The sequence below is a fragment of the Bidens hawaiensis genome, unplaced genomic scaffold (assembly GCF_021521415.1).
Source record: "Bidens hawaiensis isolate Kalapana, Puna unplaced genomic scaffold, B.hawaiensis_p1.1 tig00127665_1, whole genome shotgun sequence".
NCBI lineage: Eukaryota > Viridiplantae > Streptophyta > Magnoliopsida > Asterales > Asteraceae > Bidens > Bidens hawaiensis.
In genome coordinates this window covers 1-13879 of record NW_027504831.1, presented here as the reverse complement: position 1 = coordinate 13879, position 13879 = coordinate 1, and the positions used below count along the sequence as shown (strand labels likewise).

The 13879-nt window shown below is 37.9% G+C and overlaps 1 pseudogene; it reads right to left on the bottom strand.

Annotated features, from left to right (window-relative positions):
• Window positions 1–5565: 5565 nt before the first annotated feature.
• Window positions 5566–13828, bottom strand: LOC143608305 (ABC transporter G family member 25-like; annotated as a pseudogene).
• Window positions 13829–13879: the final 51 nt, after the last annotated feature.

Here is a 13879-nt window from a genome sequence, read left to right as displayed (position 1 = left end):
CTCTTCTCGCAGCGCGCTAAGAATTGTAGTTCTTCTCGCAGCGCGCTAAGAACGGTAGTTCTTCCCGCGACGCGCTAAGGATTGTAGTTCTCGCAGCGCGCTAAGAATTGTAATTCATCCCTCGACGCGCGAAGAATTATAGTTCTTCCCGCGGCGCGCTAGGAATTCTAGTTCCTCCCGCGGCGCGCTAAGAAATGTGATTCTTCCCGCGACGCGCTTAGAAATGTAGTTCTTTCCGCGACGCGTTAAGGTTGTTTCTGTCTGCCTTCGCGCTCGCGCTCTCTTGACCTTCTGTGTCTGCCTTCGCGCCTTAGCCTTCTCGCGCTGAACCCTTTGAGTTTTCTTCTGTTTAATCTAGCCGTTGCTTTTGTGTTGTCTTATCTTTGAGCTGTTGACCTAATCTGCTTTATGTCTGAAAAGCCACTTTTGGCGCACCAACCCCATTGGTTGGCAGAAAAAGTGACTGACATTATCTTTTGAGATCTGCTTTTGCCATGCTTGACCAGTACCTTTATCTGACCCGCCCATGCTTTTTTTTTACTGTTAACCTGTCAGCTTTATCTTGCCTCTGCAGCTGCATATCTTTCCATATCTTTTGCTTTTGTTTTCTTATGCTTTTTGATATCTTTTGCTTGATCCTGTTAAAGATCCTTTCCCCCTTTTCTAGGGATTATGTCTCCTAGGGTTTTCCTATAAATAATAACAATATTTTCATAACACTACACACACAAAACACTTAATCTCTCCTGTTCTCTTGCCCCTTGCTCTCTCTGCCGTCTTCTTCTCTTGCCTCCGTTTTCTCCTCTCCTCTGCCCTGATTTTCGGTAATATATATGTTATATATAATAATTTACTTATTAATTATGCTAACTTATAATCAAGACTTAAACCAATCATTAAAACAATAATCTTATTTATAGGTTAACTTGTGCTTGTTTAAAGTTGGTTCTTGCTTTATCTTACACCGCATCGTTTATCAAGTGAGTAATCTCGTACCTAATCCCTTTTTGCTTTTAATGTTTTGGGATGTTCATGTGTTCATACAAACTTAGAGTCTTAAACTTGTTTATGAACTTTAGTCGCGCAGTATCCCATGTGTTGAGGACGTAGACTTGGCTGTTTATTTGTATGTGTGGATCATTAACCGTCTTGTCGGTCTATTCCGCAGTTTTCATGGTACCATTAGATGAACACGGGAGAACTATCGTTTATGATTTTCTCTTTTGTATACACATGCACAGTTTGTCTTGTTTGTGAGCTCAATTGTGAGCACTGGCAGTCTTATGAATCTTAGAGTTGGTCCCGATCAGATTACACCCTTGTTGAAAACCAGACATACACATGTTGCGCGCAGATTTATTGTTATCTATGTATTGTATTAAACTTGATTTCTCACCAACACGCAAGTGTTTGACGTTTATTTTAACACATGTTCAGGTTTGCTGTAGCTACTTTTGGAGCTTGTGGACGCGTAGGACGTTTTTACTTTTGGACCTAGATTAAAATGTATCAAGACAAGTTATTGCTGTTCGAATATTATGATTTATAATATATTAATTTATGTTGGTTTATTTATATCTTGTGTTTACCCGGCGCCTGCGCGAATGAATGTATTTATTAAATATTGACACCCAATAGTGTCACGAGTAATGAAACAATATGTGGCGCCCCGATGTATAATCCGCCTTTGGTCGGGGTGTTACAGGAGGTGACGCCACCATACCTCAAGTGGACAGGAGGTCTGCCCACTCTCACAGGCAGGGAAGCTAAAGAAACCTTGGTGGTAAACACCTGGGTTTCCTTAGGTCCCTTTGTTTGAGCATGGGGATGAGCGACAGGGGTGTCATCTTTCTTCTGTTTCTTACTGGCCCCTGCGCCAGATTTCCCCTTAGCTTTGCGTTTTAGTAGGGGCGCCTCCTCTTCCTCCTCCTCCTCTTCCGCGAGCTCCAGCTCGTAGTTTTCAAGCGCATCTGCAAAAACAAGCAACAGAACTGTTAATAAACTTGGGTATTCTAAAGGAATGAGCACAAGTGCAAAGGCTTACCAGGCGCGTCACTGTCAAAGTCAAAATCCAGATCCACTGGGATGAACATGTCATCGAAGCGATCTGGGAAACCAACCTCCCCAGCGCCAAGCGCGACGGAGCCACCCTCCACTTGATCATCATAAGCGGCAAGGATATAATCCTTGGTGACTGCGCAAAAACAAGTCAAGTGATATCAGCAAAAGAATTATGTTCGCGCAGAAAAATAAATAAAGCAATGAAATAAACTTACACAACCCGTCGACTTGGATAACGGGCTCAAGCGCGCTGTCGGCCCATAGCTTACTCATGCCGACCCCCACCAGCGCCTCCTCGCAAATTTTCTTCGCGGGGGATGGTTCGGCGGTCAGTTTCTTAACCCAGGCGCCGGTTGGGTTTTTAATAACATCCGCATCCGCGGGCGCAGAATCGATCGCGCTCATCGTCATGCGGATGGGGATTACACCAGCCCTTATGTAAAAAAACCTCTCAGACCAGTCATGAAGGCTCTTGAATGAAACAGTAGAGCACTTCACTTTCTGACTGCGAGGAATAAAGGAGATCCAAGAATCTTGGATCTTGGGCTTGTAAAAAAATTGAAAGCGCCGAGGGGTGGGCTCCTCGCGCTGTGATTTGCACATGAACTCGAAATGAGTCATGCGCACAAATCCAAACGGATGGACTTGGGATATATGAATCCCGAAAAAACGTAACACCGCGCCTACAAACCTTGTCATCGGAAGACGAAGGTTGCAGTGGGTGAAAAAATGGGTGTACAATGAAATATAGCCGGCAGGCGGGTCCGCCGCCGTTTGCCCGGCCCCAGGCAACATGCAGCCAAACAGGGTGGGAAAACCCTGAGAGGCGATGAGGCTGTCGAGATCGGCCTGCCTCAATTTGCAGGGGATTTCATTCCACCTTTTGGTGGCCTTGGTCCTCCCTACTTCCTCCGATGTGGTCTCAACAACCCTCTTCCCCTTCCCCTTTTGCTTCAATGTCGACATCACCACAGATTTCACACGGCGTCTTCGAGAGGCAATAGAGGTAATTGAGGGGTTAGACGAGTCTGAACTATCAGACATACAACTGCAGCAGCAAATAATAGAAGTTTCGAAACGATGAAAATACTCAATTCAGAATATGAAAGGCAGAAACTCGAAAATTAGCAACAATGAAGATGAAGATAAAAAATTTCCTAAGGGCCTGCTTTTATAGGCCCAGGGGAGAGAAATGTGGCAACTGATCGGATTTCACGCGCCCCCACTCGCAGGTGCAAGCCAACGAGGGCGCGGCACGTGTCCCTAACACTGTTGAGGGGACATAAAAATGTAACCGACCTGCCACGGAGCAGAGACGCGCCCCCACTCGCAGGTGCTAACCAATGCGAGCGCGACACGTGTTCAAGACAGCTGTGTGAGGGGACATGAAAGGCAACTGTAGCACCTCGAGCACACGAAACGTCTGACACGTTTACGGCGCACGTCACCACCAACTAACCACGTGTTTGGACCCTTCGTTTCAACCAAATGGATAGAACTTCGCGCAACGATGGAAACAACCAAGAAAACGACAAAAACCCGTTAAAAGACCAAATCAGTAAGTCTAATATCTATCTTACCGCGCTCGCGCGAGATAAGACACACATTAGACTGGGGGGGCTTGAAGAGGTATGTACCCGCCTCAACACCGAGCAAGGCGGGTCAACCCACAAGATAAAGACATTATGAAGGCACAAAGCCAAAACCTATGCGCATGGCGCATACAAAACATGCTCAGGCATCATATGCCCAGGCACACATATGCTCGCGCATCACATATGCGCGCGGCGCATCAGCGCGTGGCGCATATCACATGCTCGTGCATATCACATCTGCCCAGGCACACATGTGCTAGCGCATCACATATGCGCGCAGCGCATCAGCGCGCGGCGCATATCACATGCTCGTGCATATCACATCTGCGCATGAAATATCTGCGCGTGAGAATAAAGAGAAGACCTCGCGCATCCTCAGGATGGGCGCATATCACACGTGCACATAATCAACCTCGTCCTTATACAAATCAGGATTAGGGCAACCTTGATTGTGCACGTCAGACAACCTTCCAGAAGGCATCTTTTTAAGGAATAAGGATATGCTGATGTTGACAGCTGCTAAATGAAAGGTGGACAGCTCAGCATGACTCATGGGTTACCACGTGATTATAACCAATGAAAAAGCACCAGGTGTCTCCGAGGACACGTGGCGCAAATCGATTAGAGGAGGCCAACAAAACCCTAATCTGATCTCAGCTCAATTAGTGGAAACCCTAGCACTATAAATACAGCATCAACTCCACTTTGATGGGGACATTCATACTCAATCATTGACAGTTACAGGCAGTGATATTCACATTCAATCATATTGAATTACATTCACTCACAGTCAGTTACATACAAACACACAGTCTCACAATCAGAGCGTATTCAGCTATTAAGCAATACTCTTGAGATTCCCTTACACACATTATCATCTTCTCGACAATATACTGATTCTCACGCCGGAGGGTTACCCCAAAGAGGACCCCTCTGTCCCTTTCTGAGGGGTAAGTAACGGCGCTGTTCATTTTGTAGGTGAAAGAACACAAATCCAGAAGAACCATCGGTGAAATAGTATAATCACACCCGAGGAAAGTAGATCTGCTACTAGTGAGTAGATCCACGTTTCTTCAGGTGTGTTCACTAGATACACTTGCAAGATTTCATCCATCACCACAGGCTTATGGAGAGGTTTAAAAACGATGTTGTATACGTCAAAAAGCAATCGTGAGGCCTTAAAAAATGATTAATAATACATATATTTTTTATTTTTCTAGCTTAATTATTATTAACTTAATTGTAACTTAGAAGTTGCATTGAGGATACTGCAATACTTTAAGTTGGATACGAAGTGTTGTAAATGTGGTTTCAAAATCATGGTTAAAAAGTTTTAAATAAGAACTTGTAAAACTCTTTAAAAATTTTGAGTGATAATTACAACGTGAGAAGTTTTAAACATGGTTTTCGCTAAGTTTTCATAATGTTGAGATAAACTTTGAGGGTCTTCGGCACAAACAAGGATCTTGTGAATTGTGATGACGATTGGCGACATAGTCAAGTAAACTCGTTAATATTATGGTTGGTTAAATATATAATTGATTTTATTGGTTTGTACTATAGGTTAAATTTAATTAATCCCCTGTGTAATATGTTGCATCTAGAATTCTAGATACTTTAATAAACAATTGTTGATTTTGGTGGAAACCTTTATTTTTCTTTGTTTGTGTCGAAAGTATATGATGTTCCACTTTACCATTATTTGTTGTGATAAAACATGATGATCATACTAAGATGCATATATAACGGTCAGTGTGAACGGATTGACAAAGTATTGGTTTTTCAAATCCCAAAAGTTGAGAGTAATCGTAGTATCAAACTGCGTAAGCCTGATACGACCAAAACACGAGCAGGCAAATGACGAGAGGAAGTTCTTAACATGTCTATTTTGCGGGAAAAACGATTTTAGATAAGGAATCTTATGTCTCATTATATCGTTACTCAACCATGACGATAAACACACAATCGTGTCATTCAACCACACAAGTCGATGTCTGTTAGACAACACAATTTTGTTGCAATGTGTGTGCTGTGTTACAAAGTTCGGTATCTAAGTTATGTAAAATACAACCTACTATGGGTGCAATAACAAAAGAAATAATTAGTTCTTTCCGTTGTTGTCAAATGAGATGAAAAATAGAACACTTTACATTTATTTAAGTATCTATAACTTGAATCCGTTAATCGCAACATCTTGTGTGCGTTTTCCTACTATCGCGCATGGCTGTTACAAAACATAGTTACGCTATGACTCGACTCATGCCATGATTCGCCTTAGGGCTAGGTACGCCAATAATCTATAACCAAAGAACATAACAAGCAAAACAACTATGCACGAAGCAATGGATACTTGACCTTCAATATCGTCTTCAATAAACTTGCAGCTTGCATGTTTATCGTGATACTGAAAACAACCCAACATATACCATATGTCTCGCCCTTGTCCATATTGTGCATAGATGAGTAACCTGTAATTGTAAAATGTTGAAGATATGTATTTCATCCAAGCAATGAAACTAGGCACTTTATGCACGTAATACCCCCCGGTTAAAACAAATGCAAGCATTGTCACGGTTACTACCGTAGATGCTTGCTTAGCATCCATTATAATCGCACCAACTGCGAACCCGAGTCCCTGGGAAACAAGAACATATGCTAGCAAGACCAACAAGGTCAATAGGAAGGCACCAAGTTCAGGTTTTAGCCGACACATCCAGTAGGTTATTGAAAGAAACATGGTTGGTAAAATGAGTTCCATGGGTGCATCTCCCACTATTCGGGCCATGAAATACGAGGATAGCGAGTACATCCCGGAAGCTTTTTCTTTCATGAAAACTGCTCGGTCTTGAGGGAACGCGAACACTGCATTGAACGATGGAAACACGCCCCAAAATATGGAAAAGAAGAACAGGAGGCCGAGTCGGTCTTGGACATCCCTATAATCTGAATGCCACCACATGAAACGGCTAGCAACGAGGCTGCGATTACTTGGAAGACGCGGAGTGGGTTGAAGGTTTCGTGTTTTCTTTCCTTGAGGCTTCTTTGGATGAGAACAAAGAACTGGTTGAACCATGTGGTCACAACGTTTGTGCATTTCGTCCTGTACTCCTTTGGCTCTCGACTCTTCACAGGCGTAAGCGCATGCCCTTTCGAAACAGTATCCAGACACGCGTCTCTTACTTTCGATGCTAGCAAATCGTTGTAAGACGATATCAAGGCTTGCTTTATGTTTGGCCTCTCTTTTTCAGTTACATTGTCTTGCTGCCACACGCCTATCACAAATTAAATCAAGTTATATGTGATACAAAGTTTTCAATCATCGTAATACATAAAATTGGCTTAATTACACGACTGTTTATATAATTTTTCTCTATAGTTTTAAGTAAAATAACATGTTACGTCTAAACTATATTAACGTGTGATAATTTAGATCAAAGTTATTATTCTACATTATAATATAACAGAAAAATAATAAAATTCGTGGAATAATCATAAAGTTTTATAAAATGGATAAAGGTACTGAGGAAACTTTATTCCCCACTACAAACTATAAAAAATAAAAATTATTAATCACTATTATAGTGACATGTCCTATTATTATTGCTTCAATAGTTCCTTTTGTGGAAAAGATGCTCTTTCCAAATCATCATAGTGGCAAGTTAAAATGGCCTTTCTGACAGAAACGTATAGAATTTGATTTAGAAAACTTTTTCTCTAAATGTATTGATCAATAATAAAAAAACAAAAATGTTGTTAAATGTATTAAGTAATTTTAATTTACAAATTAACAAAAAAAGAAATCAAACTACGATTAAATGATTCTAAAAAAAAAGTGTGAAATATGTTACTCTACTTACAACGAACGGGCAAGGGGTTGGTAGTCGGCTGACAAAGGTAAAACTTTTAAATGCCAAAGGGTTGAAAGCATTGGGTACAAGTCTTCAAAAAAGAAAAGAACTTACAAGCATGGTGTAATGTAAATCTATTAATATTAACTATAAGACGGATGAACCCAAACACGGTATTTTAGGCTATAAATCTCAGTTTTTTTTAACGACGAATTTTTGTCATCTAAAATACTTGAAAAATACTTGAAGTAAAGACTTCCCTACCTATTATTGTATTAAAGGTTTTATCTTTTCCAATAAAAGACCAACCTTGGTGGCTTTGGGAACCAACAAGTCGGTATGAATATATCCAAGTGGACTATCTTCCAGGGCCAGACACCCGTGTTATGTTTCAATACTTCCATGTGGCAAGCTACAAGATAATACACCCACTAGCACCAAAAATAGAATTTGGAAACTATGTAAAACTATTCCAATAAAAATGTATCGGAATATAAGTCATATAGTGTTTGCAAGGCCGGCTCTGAGAAGGCGAAAATTTTTTTGGGTCAAATGCGAAAATTTTTTTTACCCTTAAGTAAAAGAAACATTTTGTTGGATATAACAATTTAATTTTAAATGGGCTTATTTAATTATGATTTGAGTTGTGTAAAAACTGTATGTATAAAAATAAGCTTAAAATTGTCTTAAATAAGACTAGAACTCACAACATTTAGGTTATATGTCATAGCCCTTTACTACTAGACCAAACTAGTAGTTATGTAATTGTGTTGAAACATTGATTATACATATTTTTTTTTTATAAAAATACATATAATTTTTTTTGAAAAAAAAATTCAGGCCTAGCAGGGTGTCGGGCCTGTGGTCGTCGACTACCCTGTCATGCCTCAAAGACGGCCCTGAGTGTTTGTTTAGGAAAGTATATATATTATTAAGTGATCGCCTTTTCCCTTTATCTACTATTAAAGGGTTTAAAATAAGGTTGTCGTTCATTAACCCGTATGATTACTCGGTTTATCGACAAATCGTGCATGGTGAGGCCCTAGCCTTTTCCATAGAAGGGTGGTTAGAGAAAAGTATGCAATACATGGGAGAGGAGAGAGAGAGAGTGAAGTTCGTGATGACCATCAGGTAACGTTTATTTGGCATGTCCCTAATGGGTTATAAATAGTCTTACACACATCTACTTTTCAAGGATCTAACTTTTATGTAAGGCTATCTGTAGTGGGCGTGAGTTAGGAGTGAAAAGGGGCGAATTTGGGCGCTAACACCGCCCCCCCCCCCCCCCCGGCGATATGTGGGCGATTTGGGACGGGGGCGGGGTTTAATTATCGCCTAGAGGAGATGAAGGTTATTATTATTATATTATATATTATTATATTACTATTGTATATATATGTATATGTATATATGTTGTGTGTGTGATATATAATATATATATATATATATATATATATATATATATGTGTATGTATATGTGTTGTGTGTGTATATATATATATACTAGATGGGTGCCTGCGCGATGCAGCGGGTATTTGAACCTGTTAATCACGTACAAATATAAGTGTTTATGGTTCGGTTAAAACCTTGAAATCGTTTAAATCGGTCATTGGTTTGACTTCTTTTTTCTTTTTCTTTTTTACTTTCGGTTTGTTGGTCGGTTTCAAAATTTTCAAAACGTAGTGAACGATTGGTTCGCAGTTTATATCGGCAACTGGCCATTTGAAACCAGAATAGATTGTAAATTAACCTAATTGCAATATGATTCTTTTTGTGATCTTTATTGTTATTATTTCACGTCCTAGATCTTCCATTAATATTTACCATTTATGTGGCTAGAATTATCATTTTTTATTTATGATCATCTCAAGTATCACATTATGTTGGTTTTTAGTTAAAATTGACGGTACATTTAAATTATTAATTATTTTAAACTAAATTTATTATTAAAGTTTAAACTGTGAAACCAAACTGGAACAAGGCCGTTAGTAACGATTCGGTTTTAACTTTCAATGGCTGAGTTTGGTTTTGACGACAAAAAATCAGTATTAACGGTTGGACTCACAAGTTTAACTTAAAAACCATCAAAACCGACACTGAACACCCCTACGTAACATATTAATTTATTTAAAATGAAAAAAATTACAACAGTATCATATCCAAATTAAAAGGAATAAAATGCTAGTTTTTATAGTGCAATTTGTTTATAAAAATATTAACGTATGAAAAGGCTATAGGCGTTTAAAAATCATGGGTGGGAAGTTAGTTTACAAGTTAAATTAAAAACATAATATGGTTAAAGATGAGGGACCAAACTTGTAAGTTGAATGGATTGTGTTTAAAAGACATGTTTACCCTTACTAACACATGTACCTTATGTTTTAAGTGTTGTAAATTACTTAAAATGGATGTCTTAATTTGCCCTTGTTTGGTGTATTATATATAGTATAGATATATGTATACATGTTGTGTGTGATATATATATGTATATGTATATGTATATATGTTGTGTGTGTATATATATGTATATGAAAAATGAATCCTAGAAACAACCCGAACCAACCGAACCACCCATTCCGTCCTTTCGGTCAACATCATGGTTCGCAAAACCAACCGAACGTGAACTTACAATGGAACCCGATGAACCTAAACCAACCGAACTATCCGTTTCAATTTCCCGACCCGAACCTAAACATGTACGCCAACCGAGCTATATGTTTTTTTTATATTTTTAGTTATGTATTTTTTTTTTGTATTTCTTTTTAATTTTAATGCGTTTTTATTTAATTATTTGAAGAAATTGTTTTTATTTGATTAGTTTAATTATAAAAAGAAAATAATAAAAAAAGATACTGTGTGCCCAATTTGTAGCCCCTACACCATTACACCCTAAAAACAAATTCGCCCATTTTGCTGATTGGGTACCACATGTCACAATTCGCCCCGTTTATAACCCCTCCACTACACATAGCCTAACTGATTTCTTTTCTTCTAATAATGACAGAGCTATTGAATGTAACCACTATCATATAAATATAAAATAAAATTGTATTATTATTACCAATTTCTTTTAGGTTAAATATCAAATATTTATTCAATTTATTTAGATGTTTAGAATATAACTAAAATGTCAGCCCATAACTGGCTTAGCGTGTATTATATTTTAATATCCATTGCTTGATAATATCATAGGCTCACACCACCCATACAATAATTAAAGTGACATGTGATTCATTTTCTAACCTAATTTTACTAGATATTTACCAACAAAAGTATAGTTAAATGCCTCCACCACCGCCTTACCACTAACTAAAAATGTAAGTACAACTTTACCGATTAAATTCGTTACAAAAACTAAAAACTATTGTAATAAGAATAGCAATTCAAATAAAATTCCAACCTAAATTATAATTTGAAAAAAGATTTTTATAAAAGTATTTACAAAGTTTCGTGTGCATGTGTATGTATCTATCACAGCCTTTTAGTGTGGGGGCACATATGGCAAGTTGGTTTTCTAGAGTCTAGACTCATTATATTCTTCTCAATAACTATGTAATTATAAAAATCAAATATAAATATCGTATTTATACATTAATGTTGTAGATATTGATATTGATGAGACATTTGGGTGACAATATGGATCGGCCAGCTCTATGTATCTAGCTACACAAAAAGTTTGAGATTCATGTAAATTATAAATTATAAATACTCGAATTTATTTTGGTTTCTTTATGCATAATAAATCATAAAAAAACGTTAAAGATTAAAATATATATATATTAAAATAAAGAACTCATCTCCAAATGTTTTCACATGTAGAATTATAGAAATGATTATTAAAACTTAAAAGTACTTGATCAGATTTAGCGATATTTTTAATCATTTTATGATATTTCATATTAGACAATAGACACGACAAATATTGGGGTCAGGATCCAATAATTTCACTAGTTTTAATCTAATGTTCCAATATAATTTGATATATAGTGTTTTTGAAAATGACAAATCAAAGTTCAAACTAGCCTAAATGCCTAATTAGTTGGATCGGATCTAATTGGTGCGATCAGTTTTATTATTTTATAAATACTTATTTTTTTTTATTATTTTTCACAAAATTATAAAGACATTTGTAACATATAATAATACCATATATGTAAATACATAGCACATTTTAAGTGATTATTCGGTTTCCATGCTCATTTTTGAGTTTCACAACAGTGAAAACGAGTTAAGCTGCTCATGATCTACTCTATATCGTCTCATGAATATATGTAATATGTTATGAAAAAAATACTAAAAAATATATATTATGTTATATATCAATTATAATTAAAAAAATTATAATTTTTTTGAAATATATAAAAATTAATTAATATGTATTAAACGGTTGAGCTCGACTCATTTGTACCCCTTTGTAATACAAATTGTTAAGCTACCAAGTCCTTAAAATTAAACATTTAAACCTACTTACTCAACCAAACCTTCTTACTCAATTAATCTAGCTCCTTACATTAAATTATCTAGCTGAACCGGATTTACTTTAGTGTTTACTGATTTGATCGGTCATAATTGTATTAAGGGTACAAGAATATATGCATCACCACACACCACTAACAAGTCATATTGTACAAATTAAGATTATACGTTATACAAGTTATACGATGTTGTATTATAACTCATTGAGCTTATGAATTGGTATTCGTCCAAATCATACAAGACGTATAATAGTACTGACCGACCAGATGGAATACACACTAATGATGGCCATAGAACCGTATAACCTTTTTCACACTGTCTATATATCTTGTATAAGATTAGGCACTGTACGTATAGTACACCTTGAATTAATTCATAACTTAAATTTTGAGTATGACACGTCACGTCAAGAATCTAGGGGGCATAAGTCGTAACAATAATATTGATTGATACATATTTTTGGCTGTACTAATCTAGTGGCCATTTCTTTTCACTTGATGTGCACCAACGATTGTTTGAGGTTTGGACGACACAATAAATGTACTTGACTAGACATACATATCAAGTCAACAAACTTTAACTAAAAGTCAAATATGCAATAGAAACATACCGTTTGCAAGATCAAGCAGAAAATCAGCAGGATTCACCTGAAAAGACGGCCGAAAATCGACCGACTCGAAGTATCTCATCGCCTACGACCCCTTTCCGAAATAAATGCATCGCCCTTCGGACAATACCAGTACCGAATCGAACATTTGAAACACCCTGCTCGACGGCTGGTGCACCGACGTCACCACACTTTTCCCATTCTGGTGGGCCAGCCCACCTAAAGTGGTGATCAGCCTGTGCGCAGCCGTCGAGTCTAGCCCTGACGTTGGTTCGTCCAGGATTAACAAAACTGGGGTTCACCAATAACTCATGAGCGATGCTCACGCGCTTGCGTTCGCCACCCGAAACTCCACGAATAAACGTATTTCCAATTATGGTGTTTGCGCATTTACACAATCCCACCTCGGAAATAACCGAATCTGTAACCGCAATCTTCTCCCGCCGAGATAAACTCCTCGGGAGACGCAGGAGAATATTAAAGTTTCCCGCACAGTAAGGTGCGGGAAAAGCACGTCATCCTGCGTCACAAAGCCAGTTCTTTTAAGAACCGCTTTATTTAGCTTCCGGCCGTTAGCCAGTACTTTCCCAGTAAAGCACTGCTCTGGGAGTCTCCCAGCTAGCGCATTGAGAAGCGTGGACTTCCCGCTTCCCGACGGACCTAGAACGGCCAGAAGCTCACCAGGGTGGACCATCCCGGTTATCCCATGCAAGATGGTTCGTTCATGGATAATATTATCAGTATCAGTACCAGTACTTGTAGCTTGTCCAAACAAGCTTTGAATGACACCATTGTTATTATTATTTTGGGTCTTTACTTTGTAACATATATCAATGAATTGAAGGTGGATCGGTGGTGAAGATCGGAGTTTAAGCGGATCGGTGGGTCGGTGTTGAGTCATGTTTATTAATATTATTGGCAGAAACCAAAGCGGGAGAAGTGAGTATTTATGGAAGATAATGGTGGATGTTGACAGTGGTTTCTGACGTCAAAAGATGGTGACACGTTGGGAGTGAGGGTACGTGGCAAGTGTAGGTGTAAGGGTGGTTTCCTTCTCCTTTTAGTATAAAAGTTAGGAACCAACTGCCCCAAGCCACCAATTATATATCGTTTCTTTTAGCTTTTAGTTTTTATTTTCACATCTTCTTTTACATTTTATATATGTTTTGTATTGGCTTTATTCATTTGTTATCATGTTAGTCTCAAATTCGACAAGTTGGACTGTGATGGTTATGTTTGTGGTAATGTTCAACATGTTTGGGTTTATCTAGGATGTCTATATGTGAATGTTT